The sequence below is a fragment of the Aphis gossypii genome, chromosome 2 (genome assembly GCF_020184175.1).
Source record: "Aphis gossypii isolate Hap1 chromosome 2, ASM2018417v2, whole genome shotgun sequence".
In the NCBI taxonomy this organism is placed as follows: Eukaryota; Metazoa; Arthropoda; class Insecta; order Hemiptera; family Aphididae; genus Aphis; species Aphis gossypii.
This window is the reverse complement of record NC_065531.1, coordinates 79,557,044-79,570,862: the sequence shown is the minus strand read 5'-3', so window position 1 is coordinate 79,570,862 and position 13,819 is coordinate 79,557,044. Positions and strand designations below refer to the sequence as shown.

Below are 13,819 nucleotides of genomic sequence, written 5' to 3'. Positions count from 1 at the left end.
CATAACTTATAGAAATGTTTTAATATTTATTAAAGAACATTTTTTTTTTATTATTATTAAAATCTAAGTAACTAACATCAATTAAGCAATATAAACTAATTTACTAATTAAATATTTATTAAAGTTGCGTCTAAGCATAAACTTACTAATTCTTAATGTATCATTATATTTTATCTCAATTTAAACAAAGTTTATAGAAAAATTACTTAATATCAAAAATGTTTCTAATTTCGTACAATTAGTATTTTAGTTTTATATGACTTACCGATAATTCAATCAATAATCTAAGGTTTAATTTCACATGTTGAAATTATTTATTTTTCATTTGATTCATTCCGATTACATCGTTCACATCTTCATCAATATGATGAACGTGACATCATGCGCAGTGGCGTATTTATGGAAGGAGAATTTTCGTACCGTATCCCCCCTCGCATGATTATTTTTTAAAAATAGCACATCACATATTTAACACTATTATAGTATATTTTATAGGCATGATAAAAAAACCTCAAATTCCCTATAGTAGTGCCCAACTAAGATAACAGGTGGAGGAAGGATATAATTTTTCTACATTTCGCCTGAAGTATTAAAATTCTTACTTTGCATATGGGACGGTGAACAAGACGGACAAGAATATTCAGTATTTATATCACACGTTTTGTCTATGAGGTTTCCGGTTTTTACACGTTTAATCTCAAAGTACGATCTTTTAACTTCCTTATATACACTGAGCAACTTCCACATATAAACTACATCCGTTGTACATGTAATACACAGATGAATACTTCGCTATACCTCTATTTATTCACGACGGAAATATCATTTTTCTCCATAGCACGTTTTAAATTTTAATATAATATTTGTATGTTATAAAAACACCTTTAAAAATAAAAAGTATTGGTTGTAGGTATCTTCTAACATTTAATGTACAGCATGTTTTGTTGCAGTTAATATGTATTTTACTTCACTTAGTCCATTAAAAATACTTACCTTCAATGCATAAAAAAAAAATGTACTTTGAGTAAAAATATAAGAAGGTATACATATAAGTGATAAGTGTCCAGTTTTTTTATACCATTGTTTACTGTTGAAAAGTTCAGTGTTGTACTCGTTATTTGATAATTATGTATATTAAGTGTATAAATGTTACTGATGATAATGTATTAGTCACATTTTGTCATTTACCTAAATTATATAGTTGAAATATATTTTAGTACATTGATAACCATCTTATTAAATACCAAACTATGACCTTGAATTGTTAAACAAAATATAAAATGTAAATAAAAACTTGACAATTATATATTATACCTATAAGTAGTTATAAAATTAAAAATATATTATCACCATTCATTGTCAAATTATAATAAAAATATAAACAATTTTTCTAAAAAAAGTATTTATTATTCCTTAAGTATTTCATTATAAATTATAAAATAAACTAATATATTATTATTATTTTTTTATATAAATTATATTTTATTTAACAATAATCGATACAATTAATCCAGTAATTATATATAATGTATTGCTGAAGGTAATCCCTATTATATTTAAAAAAATTATAATTTCCAGAATTTTACTTAATAATCAGGAAAAACACAAACAAATTAAAGAGATTAAAATTTTTACTCTAGTTAGTTTTTTAATAGATTAGAACTTAAAATCAAAGTTGATTAGGTCATTACAGTATTTAGGCAAACTACACATCGGACTATTAACTAAATAATTTTTTAAACCAAAGGGATAAAAGGTAAATTTATTTCTTAAATTAAAAGCTAAAGCTTTGAAAACAATTTCTGATAAAATCGAAGAGCAATCTATTTAGCCATTAATGAAATTATACACTAATACAACATCGAAATACTTTATACGAGTGATTAGCGATATCAGGTATCAATTCAGATGCCTATAAAGCCCATTTTATACACCAAAAAATATGAATAAAACTTATTTTTTAATTTATTGAGTTTTTCAATTTAATTATACGAAAACGGGTTTTAGATCACACATTAAAATTCTAAAATCGACCTTACAAAATGTACAGGAAAATGCAATATAACAGTTTATATATTTAAATTCAGCACAATTTCTTTGAAAAAGCGGATTACTCCAAGAACTTTGATATAAATTGAATAAATATGTTAACTAAAACTTAAGTCTTTATAAAAAAATATTTCTATATTACAAACTTGATCCACTTTTATTATTTCTTTATAAAATATCATAAATTTGAAATCCAATAATGGCCGATGACAATAAAAAGAAATATACACACATTTTAATATATTAATAGAAAATTCATTAGCAGTACATCAGTTTTATTTAGATCTAATAGACGATTGTTAGCGTCTTTACTAGATGACACAGGCAAATAAATCTTTTAATCATCCGCAAAGAGTGAAAATTTAAAATACCTGATATATTTTCTATATCGTTTATAAAAATTAAAAAAAGTAAAGACTACAAAATATGTTTTTTAACTAAATTAGAGATTAATTATCGATGTTATAACTAAAAAAAAACGAATAACCCTAGTGAGCTAGAATAACAAGTAACCAGAGATACGTTTTTCCAGCATTTTCCTAGTAAAAATTAAGATTTGGGACATTCATTTATTTACAAATAGATTTCGCAATATAATCTCCATGAACATGCCAGATTCATTTTTTAAAAAATGTATAAGTCCTCAGTCCCTTATCCCACATAAGTATTTAAAAAAAAAATGGCAAATATTTTGCACGTAGGTACCTGCCTATTTGCATACCAACTTTTGTTTTTAGCTTGCTTTTTATTTAGACGTAGTATCAAAAAATATGGATGGAGATAGATTAAGCATATTTTTTGCCAAATTGTTTCTAAATTAATACTTAGCATGTAATTAACACGGCAACGACCAGATCCGAAATGTATACGTCACTTCCCATCATATTATATAAATTCATCTTTCGTAACCATACATTCTCCAAGTCCATTACAAAAGTGAATAAGTAGTGTTCACGTTTTTATCAGCATATTGTTTTAGGACTATTCAACTATAGGTACTACAAAACATTTTCTTGATTTTGTTTAACGATTTATTGACGTTACTTGTGCGTCTAAACTTGATAAATCCACAAACACCCCACTGGTACATATTGCTCGATTCCGAAAAATATCTTAAATCATTTAATATCTGAATACTAGATTTACTAGATTTTGTTGCAAAATTTCCTGTTGTCTTCAAGAGATGTTTCATATTTCAAATCTGGCACCAGTGCCTTTCTATACTTTAAAGGTGCCATGTGCGTAGCAACTATCAAATTGTGCTTAGCATAGAATAGAGTATTATTTTTAAAATTTAAACTTATTTTAAAGTATCTATTATATATGTCATTGATTCAAATTGAAAGACAAAGATCTGCTGCCCACTGTACCTACATAATACATTATGATATACCTATGAATTATCTGTAAAATAAATAGTATCGATTGTATTTTAATTTTCCTAAAATGTTACTAAATTCATAAGTGTTATTATTAATTAAATATGTTTATGCAAAAATATACTTAGAAGTGAAAGCCTTTCCGCTTGTTACTCATAAATCACAAATTCCCATCTCACACATACCAATTACTGCATATATACAATGTAAGATGTTTTAAATCATTTTATAATGGCGTCGTCCGGGAACCGTAAACGACGACTTAGATGATTTTGTCTCCGCAATCCCCGCACGTCGAGGCGCACTCATGTATACAATTTACCGCGAGTTCTCGAGCGGATCTCTTTTTAACACTAAAATAAATCATGCCTCAATTTTGGCCTGAACACTTTGTCGTGGTATGTTTGTTCGATGTACCAATCCAACACCACGTGTTATGACAAACAGCTGAGAATGTTGCCAAATGTTAGCTATTCGCCATTTGTCAATGACCGGAGCGATTCGCGACAAATCTGAGTCGCAATGTTATTATAGTCAGCATTCGCACGTTATCGCATCACACTAATGTTCAAGGCAAACAAAAATGTTCGCAGTGTTCGTAAAACATTCGAATACGGAATATTCACGATACACTTATTCATAAATTTATATGCTAATGAATAACTTTAAAAATGAAAAGAAATGTTCAACAGTAAATATCAAATAAAGTGTATAGGTACGTACTTTATCATATTGAATGAAGAATATTAATTTGTATTTCGTTATATTTTACATAATACCATATAGTGCATTTGAGTTTTATCCAAAGTGATTTTTGAATACTTGTTCGAGTTGTTCGACCGATAGTCAAACATGTAAGCGGTATCTACCTATAAAATGAATGCTTGAAAAATAATTGATAATAAATGTAATTTAAATATCATTTAGAAACCAATCAAGGTCGATATCATATTATTATTATTAAATTATACTGAATATTATGTACCTATTATCTTGCAGGTATATTATTACATCTGTGGGCAATTCTAATAATAACATCCAATCAAACGATACACGACTCGTGTCAGAAGTCAAGTGTTCAAGTCAAAGTATGATTATAATTTTTATTCAAAATTCACCGGCAAAGATGTTTTATTTTAATGTTTTATCTATATTTTCCAACTATATTCATGTATAACTTACTGAACTAATAACTATGTCAATGCCGTTGTTTGAATGCATTGGGACTTGAATGTTAATTGTCTGGTTACTAATTTATATAATTAAAGAACTCAATCAAATGCTCATTTAAATGCAAATGGCTCCAACTCTTAATTGCGTATATATATATTACTATTTATAGAAAAACCTCGTGAACCAAACACACTTTTACGTAATTTATAAATTAGATAATTTGATTCATCAATATATTACGACTTACCTATATTATTATAGTAATCATAGTAATCATACCCTAATTTTTATTCTTATATCTATTGATAATTTATCACTGTCACAGCACTATTGTCGTGTTTTATAGGGGATTGAAAATTAATACGGTAAATCAAAAAATAACAATGTTAAAAATAAAACTAATCCAAAATTAAATAACAGGTGCAAAACTTCCATAATAATATAAAATACCAAAAAATACTAAAAGGTTAATTACTTCAATAAAAAACTGACTCTTATTCCTCAAGATAAATGATAATAAATAATTAACAGACAATAATCATGTATAAGCATATGGCTAATGTAATTTAGCTTTTTATAATAATAAATTATAAAAAACTAGTTTAAATGAATATTATTATATTGCTAAAATGTATAATATATTAAATATATAAGCTCGATCATATTAGAAAAATAAACAGTAATGCAAACAAAGTTTATGGATTAAAAATGCATTCATAAATGATTAGCATAAATTGTTGAATAATTGTATTATGGATAATACTTATGGGGATAAAAAAAGTAGGTTATGTTTGTTTTCATCAGTTCAATTTTTAATTTTTATTAGGTATGCGATTTGTTCAGTTTATTTATCATTTAATACTATTATTTTTTAATGGATATATTTTATTTTATTGATTCATAAATTTAGTTGCAAAATATAACTACATGAGTTAGTATAAATGTATAAACTTCAATAAAATTTTTATAATTATTTATGATTTAATATGATCACATATAAAATTACTGTGACTAAGCGTGGAGAAGTTATATTTATTATTCAATAATGAAAACCAAACGGGTTAATTAACCTAATAAATTTTTTTCATCGATTATTTACCAGACAAAAATATATAGTAAAATGTCTTGTATCATACTTAGAAATTATAAATTATTATTACCTATTACCTATGTATATTGTACCGGGTTGCATGAAAAATTGATTAATTTAATGGTTCAAAAAAATTTAATAGTTCAATTTAACGGATTCTTTAAATGTTTATAGCAACCCAGAATTATTATTTTATTTACTTACTTTATTGTCGATTTTCATATTTTCTAAATATTTTATTTTGTATTCTTCTCTTCTGTTATTTAAATTTGCAATAGGTTAATGATAATTAAAAGATATTATCGCATTATAATTTTCCAAAAAAAAAAAAAAAAACCATCAGAAAATAAACTAAATGCTATTACCAACTTTTTTACGGTAAGTGTATATCTTTTTAAACGATTCAGAAGTTAGTAATTGTAATTTAATGACAGTAATGGAATTAGTAAACTTTATTTTATATTCACAGTAAGAAAAACAATAAAAATATAATGGCTAAACTTGTTCTTTGAAAAAAAAATTTATTATTGACTATTCACTCTTAATAATATTGGTCAATAGTTCAAAATATTTTAACCAAATAATAAAACCTTGTTCTAAAATTTTTAAATTGCACTCATTTGAATTCATTATCAAATATTTATTTATTATCATATTGTTGACAACATCGATATAGTATCTACAGGCTACAGTCCTATACCATAATCACAATTTGTTTGAATATGAGGTTAGGTTAGTACAAGAATTTTTATAATAAATAGAATTATTTGTTTGTATTATAACACAATCATTTTTGAATATAATTTATCAAAACTAAATAAACTGCGCCATAGTTATTATACAATATACAGTATACACCAAACAAAACATATTATGGTTATTTATCTGTCAACTATTAATATTTTATACTTATAATTAAAAACGTATAAGATTAATTAAGGAGATTACCTAGCATTTGTTTTCTCTATTAGGAATTAGGATCAAACACTACATGGTAAATTATATAGAAATATCATAAAACAAAATTTGTTGTCACCTTTAGTAATAAAATGAATTGAACTATTATTAGGCATTTAATTTAAAGGTAAGAACATTATCTGTATAGGTAGGTACTAGGCATGTGATATATTACGATTTAAAAATGATCACTATACAACAGAGAAATTAAAATATTGTAAAAAATCAAAGGTACTCGTACAAATATAGTTAGTGTGGGTTGTAATTGACAATAGGTCAATTCGCTCTATTATTAAAAAGTTAACAATTTGTAATTGGTTCAAGTTAACACAAATTTGCTAAGTTGCCAGTGAGCCGTGTAGAAAAAACAAAATATAGTGTTGCACTGACGTCCTCTTATTATGATATTATTTTAATTTGTAGTGGTGGTATCATTCTATTATTTAATAGTGGTGTAATAATTTATTTTATTGTAGACTTCTATATTCTCTCTCGAGATAGGCATGAGTACAGAAAAAAAAAACAAAAAGTTGTTATGACAATTGACAGTGGGGCAATAAAATATGACGTATGATTCTTGGAAGATTAAAACAACTGTTGAAGATAAACTAGAGGAGGCGCTACACCCCCTACCAAAGTGCCATTTTAGAATACCTTTTTTTTTTCATCATTCAATAGAAAAAAATCGAAATAATTGTTCCTATATGGCCTTATACCTGTTCTATTATAGTTGCGCTTTTTATTTTGTTCGTTAATTATTTGCAGAAAAAATAAAACACAACCAAACGACTAAATAATATCACGTTCAGATATATGTATGAAATATTAATTTTGCGTGAATACCAAATATTTTCGTATAGTACCTCGTTGGTACACTTATATGATTATATCTTTGTTTTTCGAATAGAGTTTTATACTTTCTGATTACATAAAATAAACACCATATTATTACATACATATTCGTGTATGTACAAAGTTATTAATATTATTAATTACGAGGTACCTATTAATATTTTCTGCATGGTTTGCTTTATAAATCTTATTTAAATAGCAAAGACACAATAATATAATGTTTATTTTACTAGCCCTTTGAAGAGCGACTTCGTAGAAATACATTTAACAAAAGAGTTGTTGCGAATTGTAACGCCTCGGTAAATATGTGTACGTCACAAGTATACAAATGTATACAAATTTATGAATTTATGATACATTTATTTTGCACTGTATTGACATATTTTTCAGTTGTTTACTTAATCTCAAGAAAGTGTCTTAAACCCTGTTATGTGCTGCTATCTATTATCTTCATATTATCAAAAACAATCAATTCGATTTATTAACGATCACAATATTTACAACAAAATAATAATATACAGTTGTAAGTTGTTGATTTATCATGTCTATGGACCATGGGGGTATATAATATTATTATATTGTTTCATTTTTATTAAAATGCACGTTTTTATTACTTTTAACGTTTTATATTACTACAATTACCTATTATATAAAAAGAAGTATATTTTGGAATTTTTTCAAGATTAATAAATTATTTACATTAAGTTTTTTTTAATTTATATTGATACCTAGATGATACTTAAACATCATAATTAATTTGATTATTCTTTGTAAGTATTTTTTCATTTTTATTTGCATATTATTATTCGCAATATTTTTCAAGGTCATAATATTATATAGCATGTATTTGTATGGTTTTAATAATTATAAAATCTCATCCCTGATTATGAGCTGCAATAACTGAAAAACTGTTGATGGGTTTATAGCTGCTTCACTCGATAATTTCTCAACATGAAATAAAAAAAAGAAATTCCGTGGTGTAACATTTGCTGCATATGCTGCTCCGTAAATTACGTCATGTATTTTCTAATAATTAGGCGCATCAGTATCAATAAATAAATAAATTCATATAATTCATCAATACGTTTTGTTGATAATTTGAATAATTTAACAAAACCGTCTCAGTTGGGACATAGCAACAACCTCGTAAATTCCGTTTTAGTCATTTATGTCACATTAAACCTTGCATGGAAAATGTGTACTGCAAATTTAAATATCTGAAAGGTTTTTTTCGTAATGGTTTTGCGTATCGATTCAACTGTTGCCGGGAAAAATAAGCCTTTATGTGTAACAGTAACATATTATTATTTATTATTTATTTGTCGTATATGTGAATTGCACTGTACAAACACCCACGGAATAATTGTTACGTAGAACATGCGAAAATTCTTATTCTTTATATTTATATATCAGTATGACAGTATGGCTGTGCACTACAGAATATAAAACTATAAAACATCACGTTTCCTTTTAGCCAAATTTTAATTGCATCGTTATAATAATCTCTTTATTATTTTGGTGGTAATGTACTGGGGGTTAGAACCACGACGATAGTGTTGGGCAAACAAATACTATGGTTAATCAATAATTAAAACTTAAAAAGATTACATTTAAAATTTATAACATTTAATAAATATTCAATAACACATTTATTAAATTTGTCATTAAACTGGTTTTAATATTCAAGACAAACTCAAAACTCTAAAAAAATGGGGTATTATTTTATTTTGTTGTAAAAAAGAATATAATTTAAAAACTAGATAATTTATATACAGCCATTTATATAGGTACCCAGCTTTAAAGTTATAATTTTTCAATTGAAAATTAAATAATTTTCCGTAATTAATAATTATAAAATTAATTATTAATTATTATTATATTAAATTATATATATATTTGTGTGTTGATAAATTCAATAGATAAATGTATATTTTATTGAAATTTATAATATTTAAATTTTAAATATAATTCTTGTATACATGTTATTAGTATAGTAGTTTTTTCTCAATATTGCTCAACGATCGATACCTACACATTATTTAATAGCTGAACAGTTGTAATAAAAAATAAAATAATGTTTAAAGATATAACGACCTCCACTTTATAATATTGTTACATATATATTATACCTGTCATATGTGTTCTTATGTGATGGGCCACATAACCTTATTTTTTTAGAAGAAATTTAATTTAATAATCATTTTTAGAAAAAAATATAAAAATAAATATTTTTTGTCGAACGATATTCCAATCAACTTAGATTAATAATACAGAGTTCAGACGTGCATACAATAGTGTACACAGCCCATTCACAAAAACTCGCAAAAATCGTACAGTAAAACGGTTGATAACGTCGTGAGCGCATTTTTATGACAAATAATCAAATAAATCATTTCAATGATTATATCTGATGATAACAACAGCACTGTGGAAGAAAATATTAACGATGTCGTCGTATATGTCGCTTGTTGCTGACGGTGTGAGGTTAAGATTCGTCACTGGACGGAGAGCCGTCGAGTCAACGTAGGTATAATATAGTATCGAAAAATCAACGGCTGTGGACATTTGTAACGACGGATCGAAAAGTGACCGAGAGGGAGCCGAAGTAAAGAATTCGTTTGAAGACCTGATCATTTAGGTAAGGTTAGGTTAGGACAACGACTAGGCGTGAACCAGAGGGAACGATGGGTTCGCAGGAGTGTAATGCTCTCGATGATCGTTGTGATAGACACTATGCTGGCTCGGCGGTCGCCCGACAGTTTTGGTGTGCCATGTATTTTTAATATTTTATTTTATATAAAATATGGTTCAAAAAAATATTATATTACTTACCTCCAAATAATTATTTGATATGAAACAAAAATCAACGAATGCCGAGTCAACAAAATTTCAATAACGACTTAAGGCGACGCGCGACGGTCACAATAATGACACCTGATTACCGGTGGTGAACAGTAGATCAGTAGAACAGTGGTAAAATGTCATGGTTAACGACCGGCCTTAAAATTTAATTGTTTTGTTTCTAATCATAAAATTCAGTTTATTACATTTCAGTTTGTTTTAACTAAAATTGACTTATTTTTCTTTTTAAATACTTTTACCTTTTTTCTTATAGCTAATCTCGAGTGTACATATACGTACTGAAACGTTGGAAAAACACTTTTGTAAAAGGTAGCAAAACACTGTTATACTTTCTTCCAGTACTCGTTTCTGAGGTAAGTTTTTCCAGAGTAAAGCAACGTTAGAGTTATAAAGTGTAAATCCTGTAGGGTTTTTTTTAAATTATCTTTTTGTGTAGTACTCGTTATCGTGGTCACCAAAAAGAGAATTAAATAAGCTTTCGCCGCAGGTGTCGATATTTACTTGTTTAACGGTTTGAGAATCAATAATCAAAAATATCTGTTGTATACCAACGTCAGACTTTGCGATACGTACCTATACAACAATTTTTATACAGATATTAAAATATTTTTTGTGAGATTTTGTATTCATTTTTCAAAAATTTCTACTCAACAAATAATTTTTTAACATAAATGTAAAAAAAAATGGAAATTTTTCATGCCTATAAATAACTCAAAAACAAATAAAACATATTTAAAATGTTATCATATAATTAAAATAATAATATAAACATTTGATGAAAATTTCAAGTATCTATCAGCTTGTTGTTAGGTGTTACCTATTAATATTTTTTTTCAAATACAATAAAATATCAAAAATTATTTAAGGAGAAATACCTAATTATTTTAAGAATATCAAATGTCGTAAATATTTAAACTTGAAATGCTTACCTATAAAAAATTTATTTTGTTTTCTGGCAGAATTTTTTTTATATACAGATTATAAAACTTATAATGAACCCTCTAATTTAAATCGATTCCCCGCTAAATTGAATAGGTAACGACAGCAATGTTACTCATAGCATAAAAATGCTCGATATATGTATACGTACATGTGTCGTACTTAAATAGTATAAAATTATTAAAAATATTTAATTTCCATTATATTTCATTATACAGCGAGGATTTATTTTCAATTTTTTCCCACTGCGGTAACATGGTATTACATGCACATTGCACACAAGACACAAAATATATTATATACCCGTATTTATACTTAACTAAACAGTTTAACCGTACATATTGTAACAATAGCTTTTATTTTCTTTAAATTATTAACAAATTGTAACTTAAAATAAAATTATATACATATAAATATAATAATGATACAACGCTCTGATTGATTTTATCTCGAGTTAAACTGAAAAATGTTACACAAAAATATTGCATATTAAATTAAAATGTTAGTTTAGTATATTTTACTTAATCAGTGACCTGATATTTCAATTTCCAGATTTACCGATAAAATGAGACTGGTTTGGTACACGTACTATGTATAAGAGGTAGGGAAAAATATTATTATTATATTTTTTATGAGTAATCAATAATTATTGTAACTATTACCTACATGTGGTGGAACATAGTGATAATACTATAGATCGGATTTAAGATGCCACATGTTTCTAAGATATACATAATATAAAATAATAAAAATATAAAATATAAATACTGTAATGATATTTCACACCATATCAACATTATATACACAAACATTACATGCTGTCTACAGGGATAAAATCCTAAATCGAATAAAAAAAAAAAATACTATTACGAAAACCTTAGCTATGTTTGTATTGAATATGTATGTGTACTTACGTTTTGTACGCTAATTGAATTTTCCGAGCCGGATAGGATATCAAAATGTAATATAATATATTATGTGTGTTCTTATAGCTCAAATTACTTTTACCTCGAAAAAGCTAACAAATCCGGTCTATCGGACACAGCTATACCTATTAATCTACATACATTTTAGGAGAATTGACGTTTGGTCCATACCGTATAATGCTTACTGTAGAATATAATTTAGCATTTTTTATTCAAACGCAATAATTCGCTAGTAATATATATTAATAATTATTAGCTAAAATCAAGTAGTTTTATATGATTTATAAATAGGGTAACTGAATAACTCACCATCCGACAGGACTAATAATAAAAGCCATTATGTGTAAGTAATTTTTTTTTCTATAAGTTATATTTACGATATTTTAGATAATAACAATAAGCAAACGTGATAAAAGTAATTAAATATAAATAAAATTATTTTGATAGAATTACCTATTTACACGTCATTCTATTAGGATTTAAGACTAATAATTTAATAAAACAATTAACAACATTATAATATAATTTGAAAAATTACCCTACTTTAGTGCCTATTAGCAACTTGCAAGATTTACCAGTATAAGATTTTAAACTTTTCTTATTTCTATAATAAGGTTATAAAAGTGAGGTAGTTAATTGTGGAATGTTTTACTAACAATTAAGTTTTTACTAAAATTATTCTTATAGATCTTTATGAAGCGCCATATTGTAAGAAATATAAAAAGGAGCGTCACTTAATTATTAGGTATAGTTAAAACGATTTAAAATAGATTAATTTATTATAATGATAATCATTGTCACATTTAAATAATCAAAATATATTATTTAAAGTTTTAAATCGCTACCAATACAAAATATCAAAATGAAATGCTATTAACTTATTACCAGGAAACTGTATTATACCTATTACCTACATCATAAGCTACACAATAATTTGTGTTAATCTTAATATAAACCAAACAGCTTTGACAAAATAAAAGATCATGACATTTCCGCCGCTTTAACTACCACCAGCCATTAAAGAAAAATTTAATTATTTATTAAAATGATGAAACTCTGGGGTTTATTATCTTTATCCTTCACGCGAAAAATACAGCAAAACACGTTTACGAAGATCGATCATAAATAATTGAAGAATGTTTTTATATCGAAAACATCTATTACACATTTATCAAACTGTAGTCCTTATGGCTTATAGGATTTATTTTTTTAACATTATCTATTACCTATTATATCCTAGAACAAAATTGCTGGTTAGGTAATTACTATAGGTTAGGTGACTAGCTAAAGTCACTATAAAAAATAACAAACACAAAAAGTATTATTATTTATTATATTTGCTTTAAACTTGCGTCTAGTACACTTATAAGTCATAAGTAATAACGATAAAAAGTCCAGCGAAAACAGAAATATCATTTTTTTTCTTTTATAATAATATTATGGCAGTATAGTTTTACGACAAATCGACCATCTGAACGAATACGGTTTTTTGCCACGTCATAAATTTGCGAGAATTAATAATAAAGGATAATGAACCATAAAAATATTTTTTTTAGTATCTCTGATCCTCAATAAAATTATATGATTATTGA

The 13,819-nt window shown here is 25.9% G+C and overlaps 1 long non-coding RNA gene across 1 annotated transcript; it reads left to right on the top strand.

Annotated features, from left to right (window-relative positions):
• The first annotated feature begins 3,287 nt into the window (after positions 1-3,287).
• LOC126550023 (uncharacterized) lies at positions 3,288-4,742 on the top strand. Its single transcript, XR_007604044.1, has 3 exons — positions 3,288-4,143; positions 4,215-4,335; positions 4,428-4,742. It is a non-coding gene; the product is annotated as an uncharacterized LOC126550023 (long non-coding RNA).
• Positions 4,743-13,819: the final 9,077 nt, after the last annotated feature.